Raw genomic sequence first — 15,899 nt, 5'->3', positions numbered from 1 at the left:
TTTAAGTATCCCATGTATGTTGGTGTTTTGGGAATAAATACAGACTGTCCTGCTAGAAGTGTGATGAATTGCTGTGGGTTTGGCTCTGCTCACTGTGTTATGGACTGGAGCTGTTGTGTAGACCTGCAGTGTGCCTGCAGGGGATATGAGTGACAGTCTGCAGTGTCCAAATGCTGAATGGTGCCTCTCTTTCCCTGGCTCCTGCTGTGCATGGCTGCAGGAGGTGACCAGCAGATGTGGAAAGAAGAAAGTATTTCACGCTCATTTTATGTGAGATCATACCAAGAAAATAATATGGTTTTATTTTCTTTTCCTTGTATTGCCAAAATATTTGCGATACCATCTTTGCTGGAGGGGTTTTTTTGCAAGCCATACCACAGTGTGTGCAGCTGCTCAGGTTTGTGGGTACCTTGCTTTTTCCCTTGTGTTCTGCTCACAGGAGCTGGAAACAGAGATTTGACTCTTTTTTTTTACCTTGCAGCATTTCCTCCGTGCCCTGGTGTACTTGCCCACCCACAGCCTCATGTTTCCAGAGGAACTCAGGGAGGTGCAGTCTGCTTTGGGAGCTGTGGGTCCTGGCTGCTTTCACATGTCCCTCATCAGCAGGTGTCATCGAAGCCCCATGGCTGAGCTTCCATCCCCTGAGTGTCTGAGCCCAAACCCACAGTCATTTTGAGGCAGCCATCCAAATCTCCTAGGGAATATGTTACACTTCTCCCAGAGGAAAAGCACTCACCAGACAGTGTGAATGGCACAGATTCTGCACAAGGCAGAGCTGTACAAGCTGAGCAAATCCCCATGCCCTGCACTGGTCTGTGGGGAGGCACAGCTCGAGCTGCTGGAGGGGATGTGTGTGTTCACTTACTCTGCTAATGCAAACAGGAGTCTGAGGGATCGCCCCCCTGTGCTTCCTGTGGGGCATGCTGAGCTAATGGAACTGATCCATCTGGCCTCCTCCTGCTTTTCTAGCCCTGACTCTTCTTTAGGAGCCCCAGCTGCTTGTGCTGGGACCAGAATCCTGTGCCTGCATCACTCCCCACCTGTGATGGCCGTGGGTGTGAAGAGCAGGAATGGGGCTGTGAGCAGCACAGGGTCCTGAAAGTGCTGCTTCCCTTTCTGCTGGAAATGGAAACCCAAGTCCTGATTCACCAGCCATTTGTAGAGACCATTTAGACAGAAAACTGGGATAGAAGACCCATTTCTTTGAGCACCTGTGTGTGTGTGTTCTGGTTTTCCATTATCCAGCTGTGTCCTGGGGCGTCTAAGGGAGTCACCTGGACCAGGCTGATGGGAATCTCAGCTGCCCAAAGTCAGGCTTTGCTGTCTGGGCATTTCAGAGCACAGCAAACACTGTGCTCTTGGAGCTCTTTAATGCTCAAAGCAGACAATTAAATAAAAGTGGAGTAAAGCAAAGTCTTAGAGCTGGGGAAACTTAGGCATGACTATAACAAAGGAGTTTCTGGTTCCTGGTCTGTTTTCTACTAGAGTAGCTTTGTTCAAACTAGTTCAAATTAGAGTTTCTAAGCCAACAGAGAGGCTCCACAAAAGAGGTAATTAAAAAAAAAAAGTGTATAAACACCCTCACCCCTGTGCAGTTGGACACATTCCTGAAGAAATGTTGCTATGTGCATTTGCTTGCTAGTGGTGCCTAATGAAAATATACCAATTTATAACACTAAGGTTGTTATTGTTTAGGTAAATCAATATGGTTCTGTTTAAAGAAACAATAGGTGCTCCAGTAGCAGCCTTTTCTTCCCAGCCGGAGGGAGAATGTGAAATATAACATGGACTCAGATTTTATTTTTACCTCTCCGAAACAGCTTGGTCCTTCAGTGGAAAAAGGGTGGAGAAGAACAAACCCAGATCATCTTTCTTGTCTGGCTAAAATCCATCAGTGCATAAGTATATAAAAATGAGAGATAAAAGGAGGAAATTATATCAGGAAAGTGTTACATTTTCTTTAATTTAGCTTGAAAGTTCATCTCCCATAATTTACCTTGCTGCTTTTTTATTCAGCTCAAGCTCTGCAGTCCTGCTGGTAAGGTGTAAGAGGACTTGTTACTTCTTACTTAATAGGAGCTGTAATTCAGTAATTTTTTATACTGGACTTCACAGCTCACTGATAGAATTTGTTCAATACAATATGTGCTGAGGATCAAGTGTGTGATGTACCCAAAATATGTTGTGTTTCACAAAGAGCCTGATTGTCAGGGCTCCTTTCAGGATGGGTGTGAAGCTGTGTGTCACACAGCCGGAGTGCACACATAATGCTGGTCCTCTTTTCTTGCCTCTCTCCTTGGAAAATGTGACCAGCAAGTGGCAATACTGTTGAATGCTGCTTTTATTAGCAGCAGCTTCTGTGGGGATGTTGTCCCATTCCTTTGGGCCATCTCTCCCATGTGCTTTGCAACAGTGCTGAAGCCAATGAATAAAAACATTCAGGGGGAAACAAGAGTCATTTGTGAGGAGCTCTTTGCCCTCCTGCTTTTCAGGGCTGGGTGGCTGCAGAAGACTCAGATGCCCATAGCAATATTGAAACACATCACTCCTTTTTTTGAATTCCATTTTTCTGGACATAAAATGTGCTCTGTTATGGAAAGAAATACTAGCAAAGCTTGCTGCTGCATTGACTGTCCTGGGCCAGAGCTGGGAACTGCTGAGGGCTTTGTAATACCCATCAGAAAGTAGTGCACAAAACCTACAACAGAGGGTTGGTATTTGCTCTGCTACAAGGAAAAAGAAGTTTAGTTCCTTGGCACAGAGTTTGTACAGTCTAAGGAAAGTGGAAGCCTCTGTAGAAGCTTTGAAGGCTTCAACATTTGCAGGAACAGCATGTGTGAGAAACAAAGCTCCAAAGATACTTTAAAAGGTGTAGTTATTATAAGCCCTGGTTTATCCAAAATGTGATTCTGTTATCTCCCAATGCCATTCACAAGACAAGCTAGATGTTGTTGAATTTCAGGAATGGGGAGAATGTAGGAAATTCTGCAGATGGGGAGGAACTCTGGCAGTGTGACTAACTGAGGATGGGAAAACATCCTGTTTCCATGCCTTACTTTCACTGAGATCTACTTAACCCTAACACTGAGCATTTGGGGTCATGCCCTCAGATGATGGTGTAGCTCATTATTTGTGTCCTGTATCTGTGTGCTGTGTGAATGGCAGTGAGGAGGAGGAGGGTGCTGGCTGGGAGACCCAAGCCAGGAGGGAGGATGGAGGAACCCATCTGGCCCCGTCTGTCTGTGAGGATGTGTTGGCAGGGGAGGGTGACCTGCATGTTGAACACCCAGGTAAATTAATTTCTCTCTGCAGGGGCTTGCAAACTAGTTTTTCCAAGTAATGTGGCCTAGATAGCCCTTTAGTCAGGAGAGATCTCAGCCTGTGTGTGGATGCTGTTTAAATTTCAATGAAGAGTTAAACACAGCCTGCAGCAGGGCAGGAGGTGTGGGGTCTGCTCAGCCATCACAGCAGGCTGTACATCAGCAGGGGGAAATCCTGACACAGCCCTGTTACCTGGCAACAGGCAGTGTGCTACTGGCACCAGCAGAGAGTTGCTTGAACCTACAAATGCTCGGTGTGCTCAGCATAGCCCTGGCTTCTAAAGCAGAGCTCAACTGCACTGTGACAGCTGCCAGGGAAAGCCTGCTCAGGAGCTCCCCAGGGAGCCATGGCCGTCCCTGGTGACAGCCCTGTGTGCCCCTGGGGACATCTGCAGGGGACCCCCGGGGTGGAATGGAGCCCTGGGAGCTGTCAGGGAGAGCCAGAGCAGGAATTCAGAGCAGGGTGGGGGCACAGGCAGCGCCTCAGCGGCTCCAGCCCCAGCAGCTGAGCTTGGTGCTTCCCCTGCCCCGACAGCAAATGGCACAAGGCCCCTCCTGGCTGGAGCCAGGCATGGCTGGTGTTGGCTTTCTCAGTTGTGCATCTCTGGAGTGATTGTTTAATTCTCTTTCCATCCTGCAACAGGGACCTCCTGGCAGCCTGGTGCCCTGCACCTCCTTGACGTATTCTACACTGGCATAGAGACAAATCCTGATCTAATAATTCATATATAATTCAGTTCCCTGAGGTTTAGGGATTTGCCAGGTTATGCTAAAACTGTTTTTTTCCCCCACAGACTCACTTGCATATTAACTTTCCTGTGCATTGCTGATTTGGTTCTGGTGAAGTTCATCTTGTTGCTAGGAGGGATAAGCTTTGAGACACTGCAGAATTATTCAGAATGCCTGCAGATGCAAGAAGTTAATACTGCTCTGGTTTTATTTGGATAGCTGTCATGTAGTGTAAAAAGACTCTGGAAATTCTGGAAGCTTTTCCTTCTAGAAAACTCTAGGTGAGGTTTTAAAGCCTGAATGGTAGCTCTGCCTGAATGTCAAAGTTCTTCATCTCAATGGGAATGGCAGAGCTCCTGTGAGACCTGCACCTGGAAGGTGCTTATGGCAGATATTTTTCTGGAGCAGAAATCCATTGGAAAACTCATTAACTTATAAATAAGTGGGAAATGAGTCAGTGTGCAGAGGAAATATCTTTCCTTTCCAGGCAAACTGGGGCTTTATCTAGAAGCTTTCTTCTGTCTTCAATTAATACAAAAAGGCTTGGCTGCTTATAAGTGCTGATTGCATTTGGTGCTCAGCAAAGTTTGCCTTTTAAAGGGATGCTCTTGGTCAGCTGTCACCTAATTCCTTTATGTCATGTTTATGTAAGAAGGACATGCTATTTTTAGAAACTTAGCATAGATGTCAGTATGCTGGGGGATGAGATCTTTCTCGACGAGGAGGATGTACCAGCAAATGCACTTCACAGCATGAACAGAGCATTTGTGTGTGCTGTGTCCTGGGAACACCAGGAGCAAAAGCACAGGCTTAACTGGAGTTTTTCCACCTGGTGCCTCTCCAACCCTCCAGCCCCTTTAAACATGGGGTTTAGCACAAAGACAACTGTTGACATTCTGCAGAAATTGCAAGATCCTGGTGCTCAATACAAGAGTCCTCTGGGGGTGTGTGTTTGTTTGTTTGTTTTTTAATAGTGAAATTTTAACAGTCTCTGATTCTCTTTGTTAAGGGATTTTGAACTTTTTCTGTGCTCTCAGACCATGTGTTAAACTTTTCTGCCAGGAGATCTGAAATGTGCTTTCTGCTGTTGTTGAAATGGGAACAGACTCACAGCGTGCTCACTGGAGCCTTCTGTGAAGAACACCACTAAATATTTTCAAGTTTCAGAAAAGAGCAGTGTTTGTCATCTTGGGAGCTGTCTGCCTGTAGCATATTCATGCATGAGCTACTTACTGGAGAGATCCCCCATTTCATTGCCCACGCTGTGCTGCAGAGTGCCAGCTCAGATGTGCCATCTGATTCATTGGTAGCATTCCTCTATAGCTTGTTCTTATAGATAAGGCAGCAGAGGAAGTCACAGGTACACAAATGTCTTTGGGCTGTGAGCAGATAACTTCCAAAGGCACTCACTTGTGCTAAGAACAAAGAGGCTGCTCAGCAAATGTGTTTCATGATTTGGTGTATCCCATTCCTTCCCCCCTCCCTCCCCTGCAGTTGTATAAGTACTTTTGATGGCAGCTGCTGGATTAGACCCAGAAGCTTAAAAGATTAAAGAAACCACTAAAAGCAGCAAGGAGGAAGTGAAGGATCCGTTTGTCTGAAGGTTTGTGTTTTGGTACTGGTGGTTGAGAAGAAAATTGCAAACAGGCTCTGCTGTGCCCCAGGGGTCTCGCAGCATCTGGGCCATGGGGGGTGGTGGTGGGGCTCACTGGGACCTGCAGGGCTCAGCCTGGCCCTGGGCTCCCCATGTCACCTCCTGGAGCTGTGGGGGGACAGTGTCAGTGCCCACCCTGTGCCCTCCTCGCTGCTGTGGCTCACAGGCTCACAGAGTGATGTGCAGTGTAGGCACAGAAAGCTTTGCTGTCCAGAGCCTCTTAAGGAGTGAGATGAAACTCAGGAATTAAAACAATGAATGGCTCAATGAGCTGCAGATTCTGCATTTTCATGCTGTAGTAAACTGCTGCCTGCTGCTGCTTACACTCTCTGTTCAGCTTTGCAGGGAATGTTATTTTTAATGAATGTGTTTCTTGTCCAGGTGGTTCCAGTCAGAGACAGAGCAGAGGGGGACACAGCATCTCTCACCAAATTCATGCTGAAGTCTGATTCTTTGCCCCATTTCCCTTTTACCCCATCCACCCTCCTTAGCCTCAAACCTAGAAGCAGCTGTTTCAAAAAGTGATTTTATTTTTTTAATGGTCTTTTGCTGTGTAAAACATCTACTGATTTCTGGCTGATCCCTAAATATCACTGCTGGGGTGTATAATCAGATGGGGAGAGAGGAGTTTTAAGAATGTGAGCCAGCCTTGCCTTTGTCATTCTAAACAAGCAGTGTTTGCAGCACAGGCTGATCTGGAGTGGATGAAAGAAGAGACCCCGGGCACCCAGAGCCCGTTGCTGGGGCAGGGAGTGCTGCTGAGCACGTTAGCATTATTAACATTAATCTAATCTTTCCGTTTGTCAAACAGATTTTTGAGTACATGGAGACAGCTTACCCAGTTCTTAAGACAGTGCTCCCAGATCAGCTTGTAGTTTGTTCTGTAATACCATGTGGATTTGCTGGGATTTTCAAGTAAATACATTATGTATATGGCTTACAGATTGCTTAGGCTGTCTGCATCAATAATTAAAATGAGGGAGGGGACTATTCTGCAGTTTTCTTCTCCTCATCCTTTTTACATGTCTGTTTTAATCTTTCCTCTCTTAGGATGGGAAAGATAAATGTGTAGCAGGAGAGAGTGTTGAAGATGAGAGCTGAGGGTTTTTCCAGCACAGACAGAGCTTGTGGCCCATCACTGCAGTGCCAGCTCACAGCATCACTCTGACCTTTGCCATTCTATTTGCAGACACTTTGATTCTGACTTGTCAAGCTCTGCCAACCTGTTCCCTTTGCTGTTAAAACCAGCACACCTCTCCTGCTGAGGCAGGACACAAAGCACTGCTTCTGAGCCCTGTGGCAAACATGGTGCTGTGCTGCTCAGGAGAGGGAAAAGGTTTGGTGGGGTTTGGAATTGCTGTGGTGAGTCTGGCATTGCCTAGATAGGATGGGGGTGAGCTTTTGGGCTTGACTGTGCATTTTATAATAGCACTTAAGTTAATGCTTAAATTTCAAGTGTATCACAGGAATACCCAATTTCTGCTTTATACCTCCATCCTCACCTACTTTGGAAGAGCCTCTGTGTGAGGTGCAGCGAGCAGCACTTGGTGCCACTGCTGCAGCTTTTGCTGTGGAGATTTTCACACCAGAGCTGGAAATACGGGCAGCAGAGCTATTTCCAAGTGCACACACCATGTGCTGGTACAGAGTAAGACCAGTTTCAATTTTGTCACAAGAGGGGAAAAAACACTTGGTGTGCTGTGCTGGTGTAAAGAGGGTTTGGTGTTGCTTGTGTACCATCCACAGAGCTCAGGGGAAGGTGTTGGAGAGGCAGAGCAAGCTAAGCTTGTCCAACATTGTTGTTCTGTTTTCACATCTGGCTGAGTAACAAGGCTGCAGTTTGGTGTGGACAGCCTATGAAACCTTTGCCTGCTTTTTGAGATGGCTCATTAGGAACATTTCTTGGCTGGAAACCTTGGAATTGCCTGACATCACCAAGTCATGGGCTGTGAAAAAAGTGTTAAATAGTACCAATAGTACTATCCAGCCTCATTACTGGCCTGGAGCATGCTCTGCCTGGCACAGAGCAGTGCCAGCTCAGCTATGTGCAGCCCAGGATGCATCATCTCAGGTACCAGTGTGTTACCTGTGTGTGCCACTTTGTTCTCACTTTCTTTTGGCTTGTTGTAAGTCTCTTTGTGGTGTACTCTCCCCGTGAAAGTTCAGTTCTGGTTGTGGGGCTGCCTGTGCAGATCTGATGGCATCAAGAGCTTCTCTTGTCCACATTACAGTTTGTGACCTGGGAAGCCAAGTACCTTTGCTGGGGTCATTCTGGCTGTGTTGCTCTCCCTTTCCTTGCAAAGGGGCAGTTTTGTGCATTTCTTAGGTACAAATACAGCAGCTGGTGCTCTGTGGGAAGCCCTGGTGCTCTAAGAAAGCCTGAAGCCTTGATCAGCTTCTCCAAGTACACCTGAGCTGACAGTGGGCTCTGTAAAAGCAAGACAAAAGCTGCTATGCACAAACATAACTGGTTATTTGCAAGAATTTTGCAGTCTGAATGTTACAAATGCTGTGAATTTGGGTACTACAGGTCCTCAGTGTTCAAAGCTGTTCATTTTGCTGGGGTGCTTTTGTGAGATCTTTTGAACAGCCCCTGTTTGAATTATAATTCTTAGCTTTTCTCAGCTGCTTAAAAAAGTTGACAAGGTATTCACAGACACATTACACAAAGTGTAATGCCTTATTTGCTACTTTAAATTCTCTAAGGGGCAGAGCAGTTGCTCTGGAGGAAGTACAGACTGTGGTGCACCAGGCAGTCCTGCCTGTGGAATATAAACCCTGGGTGCTGATGTAATACAGATGTTGATCAGAATTTCCAGTAGTTGAACTGAGCCTGGAATTTAGCCGAAGGGACTGAAATGGAGCATTAATCAAATGCCACAATTACTGAGCCACACTTTCTGCATTAGAGTAAACTAATGTAGAGGATGCTTTTCACCTCTAACATCTCAGTGTAAAATAAGAGGACATGGTAGCAGCAGTCATTAGCCTTAGCCTTTGGCTGAGCAGGGGAAAGGGCTCTGGAGATGTTTGTCTGCTCTCAGAAAGAAGATTTAGGGAAAAAACAAAACAGAGGGAGAAAAAAAAAAGTGCGGGCTCTTTTTAATAAACTAGAGTAATTACAGATCTGTTTAAGTGGAGGCATATGATACATATGTTTGTGACAATTTTCCAGAGGGATGGTTCGGCTAGTGCTAAATAACCAGGCTCATTTTCCCATAATGCAAATGTTATTCACAAACTATTACCATAATTGATGCACCGAGCCACTGTAGAGTAAATAATGCCTTGTGTGTGGGAAGGAAACTAGAAGTCAATGAATATTAAAGAATAAAATCTAATTTTTAAAGGGAAACTTCACAAGAATTAGAATTACTTTGAAAATGAAAGGACAGTGGGGGTGTCAGTGGCCTGGATGTGTTTTGGCTGGGTGTCCATGCACATGTGAGAACTCGTGTGCTCTGGCTGTGGGCTCCAGGCTGCCCTTGTCAGGGTGTTTTTTCTGCCTGGTGAGTACAGAGCAACCTCAGAGCTGATCCAAGCCTGGTGCAGAACTCTGGAGCTTCCCAGAGACAGGGGTGATGCCCCTGCCAGGCCTCAGTGAGGAGCCCCCAGGGTGTTTGGTGTTGGGGAGCTGGGATGTGTAGCCCCATAGCTGGGGAGATGCTGGTTGTTTCTCTGCTCTGCCTCCCTGCAGTGCACTGGATTTCCTGTTTTGTGTGACACCAGAGGAGTTCTGAGTCCTGCCAGAGGTGGCCTTGGGTTTGTAGGTCATTATGCTGAGTGGGCTGCCCTGGGGCTGGGATCTGAGACCTGCTTGGGTGCTGGGACCCCAGAGCTCTGTGTAACTCCTTCCTTGGTCCTTGGTCACTGTCCTTGTGCCCAGCCTGGTGCCTTGGTGGGTGTTAAAGAGGTCACAGCACACTGCTGAGGTGTAAATTGCCCTGTGTCCATGGCTGCTGCAGGAGCTATTGGCGCTGCAGCCTAATCTGTGCTGCTGGGGATTTTTGTGTCTAACGTTTTGCTGAACAGGACTTGATTTAGCTGTGGGCATTAGTGCCCTGCCATCTAATCCCTTTTGATGTTCAAAGGGAGCTTGTGTTAGTGCTCCAGTGTTAACACATGCATTGCATGCAAAGGTTCTGTTTTTTCAGGGATTTCTCTGCCCCTCCTTCCCCACTGGATGTATTGCTCCCTCACCTCTGTTCCATGTGAAATGAGGGAGATCCATAAGCTCTGTAGTGTATTGCAGAGCTGTGTTCAGGAGGAGGAGATGATGGAGTGTCACAGAAATCACTGCTTTCTGCATTTGAGAAACAGTTTCTGTCATTGCAAATGCTTTAGAGTACTGGTGTCATCTCAGAAGTGACTTCTCTTTCTCAAGGTAATAAACCTCTGTCCAGACAGTGCTGGAGCTCTAGAAACCAGAAAGCCAGGGAACAAAATGCAGAACCATTGTGTAGGATTACAAAAGCATCATTTGATCTCTTAATATCATGAGTGATTTTGTCCAGCTGGCAATTATTGTTGTTTTTTAAATTACAGATTCTGGCACTGCACCTTCTTTCTCAGAGAGGTCAAAAAGACATTTTAAGCCACCTTTGCCTCCCACTGCTGCAGATAGTCACACGTGACTTCCTGGCACAGTTCCATATAGATCATATACCATCAGCAGCTCTCCTTGCTGCACCCTGAGCTAACTCTGTGTGGCAGAAGCAGCAGATTGTAAGCCATCCTGAGCCCAGCTCTTGTGTGCCATGCTCATGGCTGTCCTGCTTCTGTCTCAGTCTGTCTCTTGCAGGTTGTAAATCACTAGCAAACGCCTGTTTCTTGTCCTCTGTGGGCTGCCTTGAGGTGTTTTTGACTCTTTCAGGGGTCTGTGGTTGTGCCTCATAGCCATGATTTCACCTGGAGAGCTGAGCATGTGCCCCAGCTGGGTTACCCCTGGCTGTAACTCATTACAGACTGGCACTTAGCTGGGGGAGATAAAGTACTTCAGACTGGTTTTCTCACCTTAATCTGTACTCTTTCTCCTTGAGTCAGGTCTGACTTATTAGGCTTTATCCTATTCCAAGGGAAAGGCATCTGTAAGACCTTACAGCACTGTCAGACCTGACAGGGCTTAGAGCTGCCAGGGGAAATGTCACTTGCACTTCTTAGTCACCGGGAAGCAAAAAAATAAAATCTTTCTGTAAAGAGTGACTCTGGTGGTGGTGTTGGTCTCCTGGGCTGAAATGGTACCAGTGCCAGGAACACCAGACATGGGATGCAGCCCATCCTGTGCCTGTGGGGGTGAAGGTACAAGAATCCTTTGAGCCCACAGTGGGCTCAGAGCAGTGACCTGGAGAGTTTCTCTGCAGACATGCACAGAAGCCTGAACTGACAGCAGCATGTTCATGCTGGGATTATTCAGCAGCACTCAAGATGAAGGAGCAGATGGTGTTGATGGGCGAGGGGGGTCCTGAGGTACAAGATGGGATTGTTACCATGTTAATAACCAGACAGCAAATCCCACAGTGCTTTCTATTAGCCTGGAAGATGAGAGTTCCCTGGAGACCTCCCTGTGACCCACAAAGGTCTGGCAGTGCTGGCCTCGGGAGGCTGCAGGAGCCTCATTTGTTCTGCTGGTTCTGAGATGCAGCACTGATTTGTTTGAGTTCGGGCAGTCTGATCACTGCCTGTGCCCTGGGAAGCCTTCTAGGATGTAAAGTGTTGGAACACAAAGCTGGGTGGTTCTGGGTTAAAGCAGAAAGGCTGCTGTGGAATCTGGGTGCTTGCTGGTTTAGAGCTGGGGGAGTGCTGGGCTTGCTCAGAGGCAGGCAGGAGCTTCAGCACTTGTACTTCATTTATAGAATCCAAGTTACTCCACAGTTCTCTGAATTTGGGAAAAACTTTCTCTCTTGCAGATCCCACAAGCTTCATTTAATCTCCCAGGGGTCCCTGCTTTGGCTGCTACATTAGGAGCCATTCTGAACCGTGAAAAACATTTCGAAATCCTTTTTATTTATTCTTATTCCAAACTGCCTTCTCTCCCTCCTCCCCCCACAACCCCTTTTTTCCCCCTCCCCACAGGCTAATTATAAAAATTGCTGTAAACATTTTCTGTAGATGGGATCTTCCTATGTATCTAAACTTTCTGTTTGTTGTTTATGTGCTATATCTTTCAGCATCCCCACACTTCACTCTGCTGGTTGGGAAGTGTGAAAGCTATTATGATAATAGGGAGGGAGATGATTTCCTGCTCTCGTAGTGCCAAGAACACAGGAATGGCTGTAATTCATCTTGGATGTAGTCCCTGCTGCGAATGCACCATCTTTCTTTAGCTTTAGTCCCCCTGCACACACACACAGACTGCTTTTGCTTGGCATAAGGGTCGGGGCTTCTTTAGCTTCCTCCAAAACTGCCTCTGCTTTGCAAGTGGGTTCTTCAAGGCATTTCTGCTGCCTTAGGAAATAGTGAAAATGAGTGAAATTGTGCATGGAAATAGTGCCTGGTTTGCTCCTTCCCTCCCTCCCTTGTGGCACCAAGATGTTAGTCTGACTTACCAACAAACCCAAAGCCAGAGAGAAGAGGAGGAGGTACCCACTGCTGTTAAGAGACTTAAAAACCAACTCAGTACTCACTGATACACTGCTCATTGCATTAGTGTGTGATCAGCTTTGTCATGGGGAATAATTGAAATAAACGTGAATCGATATCTAAATATACATTAGGGTGTATTAAAAGGCTTAGAACCAATGGTCTGTTAAAAAGGAGGTTATTTCAATTCTTTTTTACGCTGTCTCACAGTTGAAATGGTTTATTAGAGTATGGCAAATCCTGCTGAATAATCAAAGTATGATTATTCCGGGAGAATTGTGAATATTCTACCAAAGCGTGATCCCCTTTTTGGGGCCACATGAAAAGGAACACTATGTTATTTCATGTTATTGATGGGTGACTGAAGGAGAAGGTGTGGGCTGGCAGGGTTTTGGAGGTGAGTGCAGCACCTTCAGGGCTGGATCTCCATCCGCTGTGGTGTCTGGCATCACATCCCTAGGAAGGGAACTGGCAAACAGGAGTGAAGCTGTTGTGTCACACACCATAAAGACTACAGCTCTATAAAACAGGAGAACCAAACACAGTTCAGACAAAGTGCTGATGCTGCAGGTTTGAAAATAAATGGTGTTTTTTGTGCTACTGCAAAGATGAATGAAATGTTGAAAACTTAAGCTGGTGTGTACTTTGTGTGTGTGTGTGTGTGTGTGTGTGTGTGTGTGTGTGCAAAGCCACACAGCTGTCAGTGCTGTAAGGAATCACCGGGCTCTGCTGCTGCTGCCAGGGGCTGTTTGTGGATGCCGATGTGGGGGCTTTCAACAGTGCACACAAAATGAGCAATCTGTGGCGTGATGGGCTCGTCCCTGCCCAGCTGGGGGATGTGATGGCTGCAAATTCCGCCTCTCCATTCCCTGCGCTGCACTTGTCCTTTGATTACAAAAGGACAGCTCTCGAGGGATGTCGCTGTGCATTTTCCTGAAATAAAATAATAGCTCTGTGTTTGGTGACCCTGGAACTTTAGGTCCTGCCAGATGCTAATGAACCAGTGGAAAACATCCAGGCCTGGTAATTGCTGTGAGCCACATCTGTTTGTGCTGGGTACGAGGGGCCGGCTCTCGCCTCCGCTCCGGCTGCGCCCTCTGCTCCTGCCCCGAGGGCTGGGATCGGGCAGGGAACTCCCGGGATTGGGCTCTGCTCCTGCCCCGAGAGGTGGGATCGGGCAGGGAACTCCCGGGATTGGGCTCTGCTCCTGCCCCGAGGGCCGGGATCGGGCAGGGAACTCCCGGGATTGGGCTCTGCTCCTGCCCCGAGGGCCAGGATCGGGCAGGGAACTCCCGGGATTGGGCTCTGCTCCTGCCCCGAGGGCTGGGATCGGGCAGGGAACTCCCGGGATTGGGCTCTGCTCCTGCCCCGAGGGCCAGGATCGGGGCAGGGAACTCCCGGGATTGGGCTCTGCTCCTGCCCCGAGGGCTGGGATCGGGCAGGGAACTCCCGGGATTGGGCTCTGCTCCTGCCCCGAGGGCCGGGATCGGGCAGGGAACTCCCGGGATTGGGCTTTGCTCCTGCCCCGAGGGCCAGGATCGGGCAGGGAACTCCCGGGATTGGGCTCTGCTCCTGCCCCGAGGGCCAGGATCGTGCAGGGAGATCCCGGAGCTGGGCTCTGCTCCTACCCTAAAGTCTCGGGATCGGGCAGGGAACTCCCGGGATTGGGCTCTGCTCCTGCCCCGAGGGCCGGGATCGGGCCGGGAGCTCCCTAGAACTGGTCTCTGCTCCTGCCCTTAAGTCCCGGGATCGGGCAGGGAGCTCCCGGAGCTGGGCTCTGCTCCTGCCCCGAGGGCCAGGATCGGGGCAGTGCGGGCAGGGAGATCCCGGAGCTGGGCTCTGCTCCTGCCTCAAGCCCCGGGATCGGGCAGGGAACTCCCGGAGCTGGGCTCTGCTCCTGCCCTAAAGCCTGGGTCGGAGCAGTGCGGGCAGGGAACTCCCGGAATGGGACTGTGCTCCTGCCTCAAGCCCCGGGATCGGGGCAGTACAGGCAGGAGCTCCCCGAGCTGGAGCAGCCAGTGCGGGTCCGTGGGGCGGCTGCGGAGCCCGGCTCTGCCACCACGGCCGGGCTGTCTGCAGCAGCCCTGGCACGGCTGCGGGAATGCGCTGCCGCAGGGACTGGAGGAACGGCAGCAGCTGGGGAGGAAGCGAGGCTCTTGCACTGACCTGATCTCAATCAAATCCACAGCCAGATCTGTCCCGTTTATTCATTTGCTGCTTCAAAAACCAGCTTTTGAGGCACGGAAAATAGAAGGTACTGATAAGAGCCAGTGTTTTAATTTTCCTTTTATGTTGCTCCCTATAGGAGACCTTCTCAGCCATTTTTAACATCTCCAGTTCCAAAAAATAGCTGGGATATTTTACCACCCTTTTAGCAGAGGCTAATTCTCCCACAGGAATGCAGAATTAAAGGGAGGGTGGGAATATTTTTATGTGGCATCAATGGAAAGTAATTTCTGACAGCTATGGCCATGGATGGCCATGATTTGAACCAGTCCAGCTGACTGCAGTAAAGGGGCTTGGAAAGGCTTCATCCCAATTCCCTGTCTGAGCAGGGAAGAGCAGGGACCCAATCCAGAGTGTGGGTGAGCAGGGAAGGGGTCTCAGGGCTAAGCAGGACTGAGTAGCCCCAGCTCAGCTAAATGCAGTGACCATTACTGGCCAGTATTGGTGTTTGTATCCCTTGTGTAAGTCCTAGTTTATGAAAAGTTCTAAAAACCTCTGCTGGCAGGTGAATGAGCAGCCAGGTTGTCAAAGCCACCACACTGAGATAATGCACTGACACTGTTATCAGCACTGACAGTACTTTTTAGGTGAGTAATACTGACAAACTAGGTTTCAGGGTCTGCTTCAGCTGCTTTATATCTCTTGTGTGCACATAAAGTAGGAGATAGTAAGTCAGTGGTAAATGTATTTATTTCATCTCACTCTTCCCATGAAAAAGATACCTAGAAAAGGTACAGGGAGTGATGAAAAGGATCTGTGGAGACATGCACAGCCTACCTCTAAGGAGAAATTTAATAGTCTGGGAGGTGTGATATAAGGGAGACAAGCAAAACCTATAAAGTCATGATCTGAAGATGATGAGAAGCAAATTATCCTCCTTTGTTGGGATAGAACACTGTGCAACACCCACTTAAATAACCAGACAGCTGTCTAAAGCAGCAAAATGAGGTGACTTTCTTTATTTCTGTAATGGAATTCTGAACCTCCCTCATTGCTGTATGGAAACATGAAGAGGTTCAGGTACCCGTGTGACAAGTTCATGTCCATCTGAGTTATTACATGTTACATTACATTACATTTTTATTACATTACTGAGTGCACATCTTTGGACTTAGATTCCTGACATTGTTTCCTTGTGCTTTGTGAAGTGTTTGGGCACAGGATGCTGGGCCAGATAGCTCTGGCTGCGTGCAGCAGGAACACAGGAGGCTGATTATATCCATCCTCTAGTTTGTAACTTGATATTCACTGCTCCGTGGATGCACAGAGCCGCGAGCTTTGCAGCCAGATCAGTGTGTCTCCTTAAAGCAGAGCCAGGGAATCGGGCAGTGTTTCTGAGCAGACAGAAGAACAAACACCCTGACCAGTGACTTCCCAGGATTTTCTATTCA

At 48.0% G+C, this 15,899-nt stretch overlaps 1 protein-coding gene across 6 annotated transcripts in view; it reads left to right on the top strand.

Annotated features, from left to right (window-relative positions):
• The window catches only part of AUTS2 (activator of transcription and developmental regulator AUTS2), a 797,141-nt gene that overhangs the window by 251,414 nt on the left and 529,828 nt on the right, over positions 1 to 15,899 (top strand). The window lies entirely within an intron of this gene.

The sequence above is a fragment of the Haemorhous mexicanus genome, chromosome 22, assembly GCF_027477595.1.
Source record: "Haemorhous mexicanus isolate bHaeMex1 chromosome 22, bHaeMex1.pri, whole genome shotgun sequence".
NCBI classification, from domain to species: Eukaryota; Metazoa; Chordata; class Aves; order Passeriformes; family Fringillidae; genus Haemorhous; species Haemorhous mexicanus.
Note: the sequence above shows the minus strand (reverse complement) of the source record. Positions and strands in the feature narration are given on the sequence as shown.